We start from the raw sequence: 10,456 nt of genomic DNA on the forward strand, positions 1-10,456 counted from the left end.
ATGGGTATTGTCTCATCTCTATTCCTAGCTTCTGCTGAGAAAACCGATTAGATCAATGGGTCACATCCATGACTTCTTCATGGAGTGATTGCCCAACCACACCCTGAGTGTTCTCTCCAGAACACACTTTCTCAGTTTTTGTAATATTGAATAAGCTGGGAATTTTCCACATCTTCACATTTTGATTCCTTTCTGCCTAACAATTTCTTTTTCAATTCTATATTACTAGAAGAAGCAAGGAGAAACCAGGCCACATTTTCAACACTTTGCTTAGAAATATCCTCAGTTAGGCCCGGGCACAGTAGCTCATGCCTGTAATCCTAGCACTCTGGGAGTCTGAGTCAGGTGGATTGCCTGAGCTCACAGGTTTGAGACCAGCTTAAGCAAGAGGGAAACCCCCGTCTCTGAAAATAGTGTTGTGGCAGGCGCCTCTAGTCCCAGCTACTCAGGAGGCTGAGGCAAGAGAATTGCTTGAGCCCAAGAGTTTGAGGTTGCTATAAGCTATGATGCTATGGCACTCTACCAAGGACAACAAAGTAAGACTGTCTCAAAAAAAAGAAAGAAAGAAAGAAAGAAAGAAATCCCAGTGGGCCAGGCATCCTAATATTCTGGGAGACAAAGGCAGGTGGATTGCTTGACCCCAGTAGTTTTTTTTTTTTTTCCTTGCAGTTTTTGGCTGGGGCCACGTTTGAACCCACCACCTCCAGTATATGGGGCCGGCGCCCTACTCCTTTGAGCCACAGATGCCACCCATGACCCCAGTAGTTCTTGACCAGCCTGAGCCAGAGTGGGTCAAAGGCTGGGTGTTGTGGCAGGCACCTGTGGTCCCAGATACTTGGGAGGCTGAAGCAAAGAGAATTGTTTGTGACCAAGATCTTGAGGTTGCTGTGAGCTCTGATGCCATGGCATTCTACCAAAGGTAACAAAGTGAGACTCTGACTCAAAAAAAAAAAAAAAAATAGAAAAGAAAAGAAATATCCTCAGTGAAATATCCAAGTTCATCATCCCCAAGTTCTACCTTCCACAAAACACTAGAACACAACCAAGTTCTTGGCCTTCCTTCCAGTTTCTTTTTCTTTTCTTTTATTTATTTATGTATTTATTTTTTATTGTTGGGGATTCACTGAGGGTACAAGAAACCAGGTTACACTGATTGCATTTGTTATGCAAAGTCCCTCTTGCAATCGAGTCTTGCCCCCGAAAGGTGTAGCACACACCAAGGTCCCATCCCCCTCCCTCCTTTTTCTCTCTGCTCTCCACTTCCCCCACCTCCATGTGTCCTTAATTGTCATCAATTGTCCTCATATCAAAATTGAGTACATAGGATTCATGCTTCTCCATTCTTGTGATGTTTTACTAAGAATAATGTGTTCCACTTCCATCCAGGTTAATACAAAGGATGTAAAGTCTCCATTTTTTAATGGCTGAATAGTATTCCATGGTGTACATATACCACAGCTTGTTAATCCATTCCTGGGTTGGTGGGCATTTAGGCTGTTTCCACATTTTGGCGATTGTAAATTGAGCTGCAATAAACAGTCTAGTGCAAGTGCCCTTATGATAAAAGGATAGTTTTTCCTTCTGAGTAGAAGCCCAGTAATGGGATCGCAGGATCAAATAGGAGGTCCAGCTTGAGTTCTTTAAGGTTTCTCCATACTTCCTTCCAAAAAAGATTGTACGAGTTTGCAGTCCCACCAGAAGTGTAAAAGTGTTCCCTTCTCTTCACATCCACCCCAGCATCTGCAGTTTTGAGATTTTGTGATGTGGGCCATTCTCACTGGAGTTAGATGGTATCTCAGGGTGGTTTTGATTTGCATTTCTCTAATAGATAGGGATGATGAACATTTTTTCATATGTTTGTTAGCCATTCATCTGTCTTCTTTTTTTTTTATTAAATCATAACTGTATACATTGATATGATCATGGGGCATCATACATTCGCTTCATAGACCATTTGACACATTTTTATCACAGTGGTTAACATAGCCTTTCCGGCATTATCTCAGTTACTGTGCCAAAACCTTTACATTCTACATCTACCAAGTTTCGCAAATACCCCTGTAAGATGCACCACAGGTGTGATCCCACCGATCCCCCTCTACCCATCCCCCCCTTTCCCACTTCCCCCAATTGTTAAGTTGTAACTGGGTTATAGCTTTCATGTGAGAGCCCCAAATTAGTTTCATAGTAGGGCTGAGTACATTGGGTACTTTTTCTTCCATTCTTGAGATACTTTACTAAGAAGAATATGTTCTTTATTTATTTATTTTTGCAGTTTTTGGCCGGGGCTAGGTTTTAAGAAGAATATGTTCCAGCTCCATCCATGTAAACATGAAAGAGGTAAAGTCTCCATCTTTCTTTAAGGCTGCATAGTATTCCGTGGTATACATATACCACAATTTATTAATCCATTCGTGGATCGATGGGCACTTGGGCTTTTTCCATGACTTAGCTATTATGAATTGGGCTGCAATAAACATTCTGGTACAAATATCTTTGTTATGTTGTGATTTTTGGTCTTCTGGGTATATGCCCAGCAGAGGAATTACAGGATTGAATGGCAGATCTATTTTTAGATCTCTGAGTGTTCTCCATATATCTTTCCAAAAGGAATGTATTAATTTGCATTCCCACCAGCAGTGCAGAAGTGTTCCCTTTTCTCCGCAACCACGCCAACATCTCTGGTCTTGAGATTTTGTGATATAGGCTAGTCTCATTGGAGTTAGATGATATCTCAAGGTAGTTTTGATTTGCATTTCTCTGATGATTAAAGATGATGAGCATTTTTTCTTATGTCTGAAGGCCATGCGCCTGTCTTCTTCAGAGAAGTTTCTCTTCAGATCCCTTGCCCAGCCTGCGATGGGATCCCTTGTTTTTTTCTTGCTGATGCGTTTGAGTTCTCTGTGGATTCTGGTTATTAAACCTTTGTCAGAGATATACCCTGCAAATATCTTCTCCCATTCTGAGGGCTGTCTGCTTGCTTTGCTTATTGTGTTCTTAGCTGTGCAGAAGCTTTTTAGTTTGATCAAGTCCCAGTAGTGTATTTTTGAAGCTGCTTCAATTGCCCGGGGGGTTCTCCTCATGAAATACTCACCCAGACCAATTTCTTCAAGGGTTTTCCCTGCATTCTCCTCTAGTATTTTTATAGTTTCATGTTTTAAGTTTAAATCTATACTCCAATGAGAGTCTATCTTAGTTAATGGTGAAAGGTGTGGGTCCCATTCACAGTAGTGCCAAAGAAGATGAAATATTTGGGAATTTACCTAACAAAAGACGTGAAAGATCTCTATAAAGAGAACTATGAAACTCTAAGAAAAGAAATAGCTGAAAATGTTAACAAATGGAAAAACATACCATGCTCATGGCTAGGAAGAATCAACATTATCAAAATGTCCATACTACCCAAAGCAATATATAATTTCAACGCACTCCCTATTAAAGCTCCACTGTCATATTTTAAAGATCTTGAAAAAACATTACTTCGTTTTATATGGAATCAGAAAAAACCTCGAATAGCCAAGACATTACTCAGAAATAAAAACAAAACAGGAGGAATCACACTACCAGACCTCAGACTTTACTACAAATCGATAGTGATCAAAACAGCATGGTATCTCATCTATATGAATTCTTATCATCTTTTAATTAATGGGAATCACATCTGATCTACAACTCTCCTAAATCTTTAGTTGTAAAATCCTGAATCTCAATGTCTTATAATATCATGGAAAAAGAAGTAGATATCTACTTTTCTACAGAAGAAGTAGATATCTGGAACAGAATAGAAAACCAAGAGATGAATCCAGCTACTTACCGCTATTTGATTTTTGACAAGCCAATTAAAAACATCCAGTGGGGAAAAGATTCCCTATTTAACAAATGGTGCTGGGTGAACTGGCTGGCAACCTGCAGAAGACTGAAATTGGACTCATCTGTCTTCTTTAGAGAAGGTTCTATTCATGTCTCTTGCCCATTGATATATGAGATTGTTGGCTTTTTTCATGTGGATTAATTTGAGTTCTCTATAGATCCTAGTTATCAAGCTTTTGTCTAACTCAAAATATGCAAATATCCTTTCCCATTGTGTAGGTTGTCTATTTGCTTTGATTGTTGTCTCCTTAGCTGTACAGAAGCTTTTCAGTTTAATTAAGTCCCATTTGTTTATTTTTGTTGTTATTGCTTTTTTTTCTCTTGAGACAGAGTCTTACTATGTCATCTTTGATAGAGTGCTGTGGCATCACAGTTCACAGCAACCTCAAACTCTAGGGCTTAAGCAATTCTCTTGCCTCAGCCTCCTGAGTAGCTGGGACTACAGGTGCCCGCCACAATGCCTGGCTATATTTTTGTTGCAGTTGTCATTGTTGTTTAGCAGGCCTGGGCTGGGTTCAAACCCCCCAGCCCTTGTGTATGTGTCTGGCACCCTAACCACTGAGCTACGGGCACCTAGCTTTCCTTCCAGTTTCTAATAACCTGTTTCTCATTTCAATCTGAAGCCTCACCAGAAGCACATTTAACATCCATATTTCTAGCAACAGTCTTTTTTTTTTTTTTTTTTGTAGAGACAGAGTCTCACTTTATGGCCCTCAGTAGAGTGCCATGGCATCACATAGCTCACAGCATCCTCCAACCTCCAACTCCTGGGCTTAAGCGATTCTCTTGCCTCAGCCTCCCGAGTAGCTGGGATTACAGGCGCCCGCCACAACGCCCAGCTATTTTTTGGTTGCAGTTCAGCTGGGGCTAGGTTTGAACCCGCCACCCTCGGTACATGGGGCCGGCGCCTTACCGACTGAGCCACAGGCGCCGCCCTCTAGCAACAGTCTTGAAGGCAATTGTCTTAGTCTGTTCAGGTTTCTATGACAAAATACCATAAAAGAGTGGCCTATGAACATTAGAAATTTATTTCCCACAGTTCTGGAGTCTGGGAAGTCCAATATTATGGCTTTGGCAGATTTAAAGTCCAGTGAGGATCTACTTCTTTGTAGATGGTGCCTTCTCATTGTATCCGCACATGGTGAAAAGGTAGACCTCTGGTCCCTTCATCCCTTCTAAGAGCCCTAATCCCATTCACAAAGACTCCATCCTCATGACCTACTCACCTGCCAAAGGCCCCACCTCCTAATAAATCAATGAAGAGTACCTTTCAACATATGAATTTGGTTGGGGGATATAACATTTCAGACCATAGTGGCAATGAAGGCTTTTTCCTTTCTTTCTTTCTTTTTTTCAGACAAGAAAACCTTTTATTTTAAACCACAAACAGTCAGCAAGTGGCCACAACTATCCATGTTTCATTAAAATCACATAAAGCCTAGATACAAAAAGCACCACTGATAATTGCTCAAGAAAACTGCATGAAAAATTCAAATATGCACGGTAAAAACACCACAGTTTGCACAGGACTAAATTTTTAAAGCAAGTGCATGGAATGCTGAATCAATGTTACACACAGCTTCCAATATTAAATTGATATTTATTTTACTTGAGGAGATGGAAATTTCCAAAAAGCATGACTATGAGAGGGTAAAATGTCCATCTTCGTGTATTTTTGTATGCCAAGTAGTAGAATCCTAAAAAAATGGCATTTACAAAATACTTTAAAAAATAGCTTTTAAAAGTTGTCCCAAGAGATACATAAAATCAATCCCAATTTTTCACAACAATTCATTCTCCCTTGTTATCTACAGATTCAGTTTTCTGTGCCTCCTTGGCTTTATTTTCACCATTTTCAGATGGTGCAGTACCTACCTTCCAGCTTCCTGCTTTTCCTCCTTCTTGCCTTTAGCATCTCTGTTGAGCTTTGACCCAGGTTCTTTCTTAGCAGATGTTTTTCTTGGTTTAGGTTCGTGTTTCGGAGGAGCAGTTTTGCTTTTTTTTTTTTTTTTGTAGAGGTAGAGTCTCACTTTATTGCCCTCGGTAGAGTGCTGTGGCATCACAGCTCACAGCAACCTCCAGCTCTTGGGCTTAGGCGATTCTCTTGCCTCAGGGAGGAGCAGGTTTTGCTGATAAACTGGCAGATCGTCTTATGGGCTCCTGTTTAGTTACTTAAGGTCCATCTCTGCCCTCTGTGTTCTCTGGAGACTTTCTCTTAGGCATAATGACTATGTTGGTGCAGCAAAAAGTAAAGCAACAGGCTGAAAGTGCTGGTGCTGCTGCTGGATGCTGGTTCGGCTGCCACAGCTACTCCAATGTAGCTTTTTCTAACATACACCTCAAAACTCTTTCCACTCTCACTTATCTAGTAACAAAGCTACTTCCACATTTTTACATATTTGTTACAGTAGCACTCCACTTCCAGGTCCAAAATCTGTATTAATTTTCCAGGGCTGCCATAACAAAATGCCACAGACCAGATGGCTTAAAGAACAAATTTATTTTCTCACAGTTTTCTGGAGTCTGAATGTCTGTGTTCAAGGTGCTGGCAGGTCAGGTTTAACCTGAGGCCTCTCCATGGTTTGCGGATGGCCACCTTCTTGCTGTGTCCTTACACAGTCTTCCCACTGTGCCTGTACATGTCTGTGTTCTAATCTCTTATAAGGACACCAGACAGATTGGGTTGGCCCTATTTAACGTAGTCATCTCTTTAAAGGACCTATCTCTAAATACAGTCATCACATTCTGAGGAACTGGGGGGTTATAGCTTCAACATGAATTTGGGGGGGATATAATTCAGTTCATAACATCCCTCTACGCTCACCCCACTCACTTCCCAATAACTTACCTCACAAATGGACCCCATCACAAACCCTGATTATTCACCCCACAGTCTCCCTGCAGTGCTCATCCTACAGATCTTCCATCACACACCCTAAAAATCCCCATCACTTGGCTCGGCGCCTGTGGCTAAAATGGCTAAGGTGCCAGCACATACACCTGAGATGGTGGGTTCAAATCCAGCCTGGGCCTGCCAAACAACAATGACAGCTGCAACCAAAAAATAGCTGGGCGTTGTGGCAAGCACCTGTAGTCCCAGCTACTTGGGAGGTGGAGGCAGGAGAATCGCTTCAGCCCAGGAGTTGAAGGTTGCTGTGAGTTGTGATGCCATGGCACTCTACCCAGGACAACAGCTTGAGGCTCTGTCTCAAAAAAAATAAAAAATCCCCATCACTAACTCTACAGACATCCCATCACTGACCTTACAGGCCCTATCATTAAGCCTGTATATTCACCTCACTCACTCCACAGATCCCACATTACTCAGCCAATAGACCCCACCCCTGAATTATTTAGCTCCTTTGCTCACCCTACATCTAACACAGGACTCATCACTAAACCCCTAAATCCTCACCATCTCCTGTATTATTGTTATTGTTATTGTTACTTATTTATTTATTTTTTAGAACTTTGTCATTCTTCGTAGAGTGCCGTGGCGTCACAGATCACAGAAACCTCCAACTCCTGGGCTTAGGCAATTCTCTTGCCTCAGCCTCCCAAGTAGCTGGGACTACAGGCACCCACCATAATGCCTGGCTATTTTTTTGTTGCAGTTTGGCCGGGGCTGGGTCGAACCCACCACCCTCGGTATATAGGGCCGGCGCCCTACTCACTGTGCTACAGGCGCCGCCCCATCTCCTGTATTAGACAGCTTGGGCTTCTATTAAAAAATGCCACAGACCAGGTGGCCCAAACAACAGAAATTTATTTTCTTATGGTTTTGGAGGCTGGAAGTTCCAAGGTCAAGGTGTCAGTAGGTTTGGTTTCTCCTGAGGTCTCTCCATGACTTGGAGATAGCTTCCTTCTTGCTGTGTCCCTCACATGATCTTTTCTCTGTGCTCTCACCCCCAGTGTCTCTTTCTTTTCTTTTCTTTTTTTTTTTGAGACAGAGTCTCACTTTGTTCCCCCCCACCTTAAATGCAATCATAAATAATTGCAGCTTCAAACTCCTGGGTTCAGGAAAGTGGGCTAGGGCATCCTGTTGCACTCCTTTTGGACACCGACTCAGTGACTCCCACCATAACATAAAGGGAAATTTTCACAATGTCCGGAGCCCTTGATGTTCTGCAAATGAAGGAGGATGTCCTCAAATTCCTTGCAGCAGGAATCCACTTAGGTGGTACCAACCTTGACTTCCAAATGAAACAGTACATCTACAAAAGGAAAAGTGATGGCATCTACATCAGGGGTCCTCAAACTTTTTAAACAGGGGGCCAGTTCACTGTCCCTCAGACCATTGGAAGGCCGAACTATAGTTTTTTTTTTAAAAAAAAAACTATGAACAAATTCCTATGCACAATGCACATATCTTATTTTGAAGTAAAAAAACAAAACAGGAACAAATACAATCACACCGCTGCATGTGGCTCATGGGCCGTAGTTTAAGGACCCCTGATCTACATCATAAATCTGAAGAGGACCTGTGTAAAACTTCTGTTGGCAGCTCAGGCCATTGTTGCCATTGAAAACCCTGCTGATGTCAGTGTCATATCCTCCAGGAATACTGGCCAGCGAGCTGTGCTGAAATTTGCTGCTGCCACTGGAGGCCACTCCTATTGCTAGCCACTTCACTCCCAGAACCTTCACTAACCACGTCCAGGCAGCCTTCCGGGAGCCTCGTCTTCTAATGGTTACTGATCCCAGGGCTGACCACCAGCCTCTCACAGAGGCATCTTATGTTAAGCTGCCTACCATTGTTGTGTAACACAGATTCTTCTCTACATTATATGGACATCGCCATCCCATGCAACAAAAAGGGAGCTCACTCAGGTCTGATGTGGTGGATGCTGGCTGGCCTGGGAAGTTCTCTACATGCGTGGCACCATCTCCTGTGAATACCCATGGGAGGTCATGCCCGATCTCTACTTCTGCTGAGATCCTGAAGAGATTGAAAAGGAAGAGCAGGCTACTGCAGGGAAAGCTGTGACCAAGGAGGAATTTCAGGGTGAATGGACTGCTCCAGCTCCTGAGTTTACTGCTACTCAACCAGAGGTCGCACACTGGTCAGAAGGCTGCAGGTGCCCTCTGTGCCTATTCAGCAGGTCCCCACTGAAGACTGGAGTGCCCAGCCTGCCACGGAGACTGGTCTGTGGCTCCCACTGCTCAGGCCACTGACTGGATAGGAACAACCACTGAGTGGTCTTAAGCTGTTCTTCCACAAGCTCTTAAACAAGATGGAAATAAAATTGGAGAAAAATAAACATCAGTTAAAAAAAACTCCTGGGTTCAAGTGATTCTCTTGCCTCAGCCTCCTGAGTAGCTGTGACTATAGGCCTGAGCCACCATGCCCTGCCTCTTTCTCTTCTTATAAGTACACCAGTCCTATTGAATTAGGCCCTAATCATCATGACCTCATTTAACCTTAATTACCTCCTTAAAGACCCTATCTCAAATACAGTCACCTTGGAAATCAGAGCTTCAACATACAAATTGGGGGGAGGGATGTAATTCAGCTCATAACACACCTCATCACTCACCCCACAGATGCCACATCTCTCACCTCACAGAGCCTCCAACACTCATCCCATAGCCCCATCATTCAGCCTCTTGGCTTCTGATAAGTCACCCCACAGACATTCCATCACTAACTTCACAGGCCTCTCCATCACTCATCACACCATTAACCCCTAAAACACCCATCACTCTCCCTACAGCTTTTCATTTGTTCCATAGACTGCCCATTATTCACCTCACAGAAACTCTATAACTGACCCCATAGGCCCCCATGGCTCACCCTAGACTGCATAGATCACCCCATAGGCCCCTATTACCCCCAGAATTTTCACTCACCCTGAAAATCTTATAACTTGCCCCATAGCATCTCCATTACCCACCCCACCAACCCTATTACAAAGCCCACAGACATGTCAATCACTCATCCTACAGATCCCCATCACTAACCCCACAATATTCCCATAATTCACTTTCAGAACCCATCCCTCAACCTAGATCCCACCTCTCATCCCACAGACCCCTTATCACTCACCTCATTGTTCCATCTCTCAACTCAGTCCTCCACAATTCACTGTATATACTCCATCACTCACCCACAGATGCCATCATCCACTCCATAGATTCCCCCATCACTCTCCGGTAGGCCTCCTCTCATTCTCCACACAGATAGCCCTTACGCATCCCACAGTCTCTATCATCAACCTTATATGTGGTAGACCCTCAGTCATAGAACAATTGGGTACTTCAGGAATTTTGAAGAGATGGCAAAGAATGAATGATAAAACCACAGATCCATAGACTGGCTTCAGATGACCTGTGTCGGGCAGGACTTCAGTTCAAATCCGAGCTCTGCTCAGGCCGACAGTATAGCTTTGGAGAAGTGTCTCACTATTAAGATCAAAGCCCTGCATGACCTCACTTCATTACTCTCTCATGCCATATGCCATCATTCATTTAATCATTAGCTCAACTTAAAGGCATGCTGACTTCCTTGCTGTTCCTCAGACACAACAGGCATAGCCTCAACTTCCATAATTTGCACTGCCTAATCTCTATGCCACTTACTACCCCT

At 43.1% G+C, this 10,456-nt stretch overlaps 2 pseudogenes; one reads left to right on the forward strand and one right to left on the reverse strand.

Annotated features, from left to right (window-relative positions):
- Window positions 1-5,661: 5,661 nt before the first annotated feature.
- On the reverse strand, window positions 5,662-6,120 carry LOC128577199 (high mobility group nucleosome-binding domain-containing protein 3-like; annotated as a pseudogene).
- A 1,788-nt stretch (window positions 6,121-7,908) lies between these two features.
- On the forward strand, window positions 7,909-9,076 carry LOC128577195 (40S ribosomal protein SA-like; annotated as a pseudogene).
- Window positions 9,077-10,456: the final 1,380 nt, after the last annotated feature.

The sequence above is a fragment of the Nycticebus coucang genome, chromosome X, assembly GCF_027406575.1.
Source record: "Nycticebus coucang isolate mNycCou1 chromosome X, mNycCou1.pri, whole genome shotgun sequence".
Lineage (NCBI taxonomy): Eukaryota > Metazoa > Chordata > Mammalia > Primates > Lorisidae > Nycticebus > Nycticebus coucang.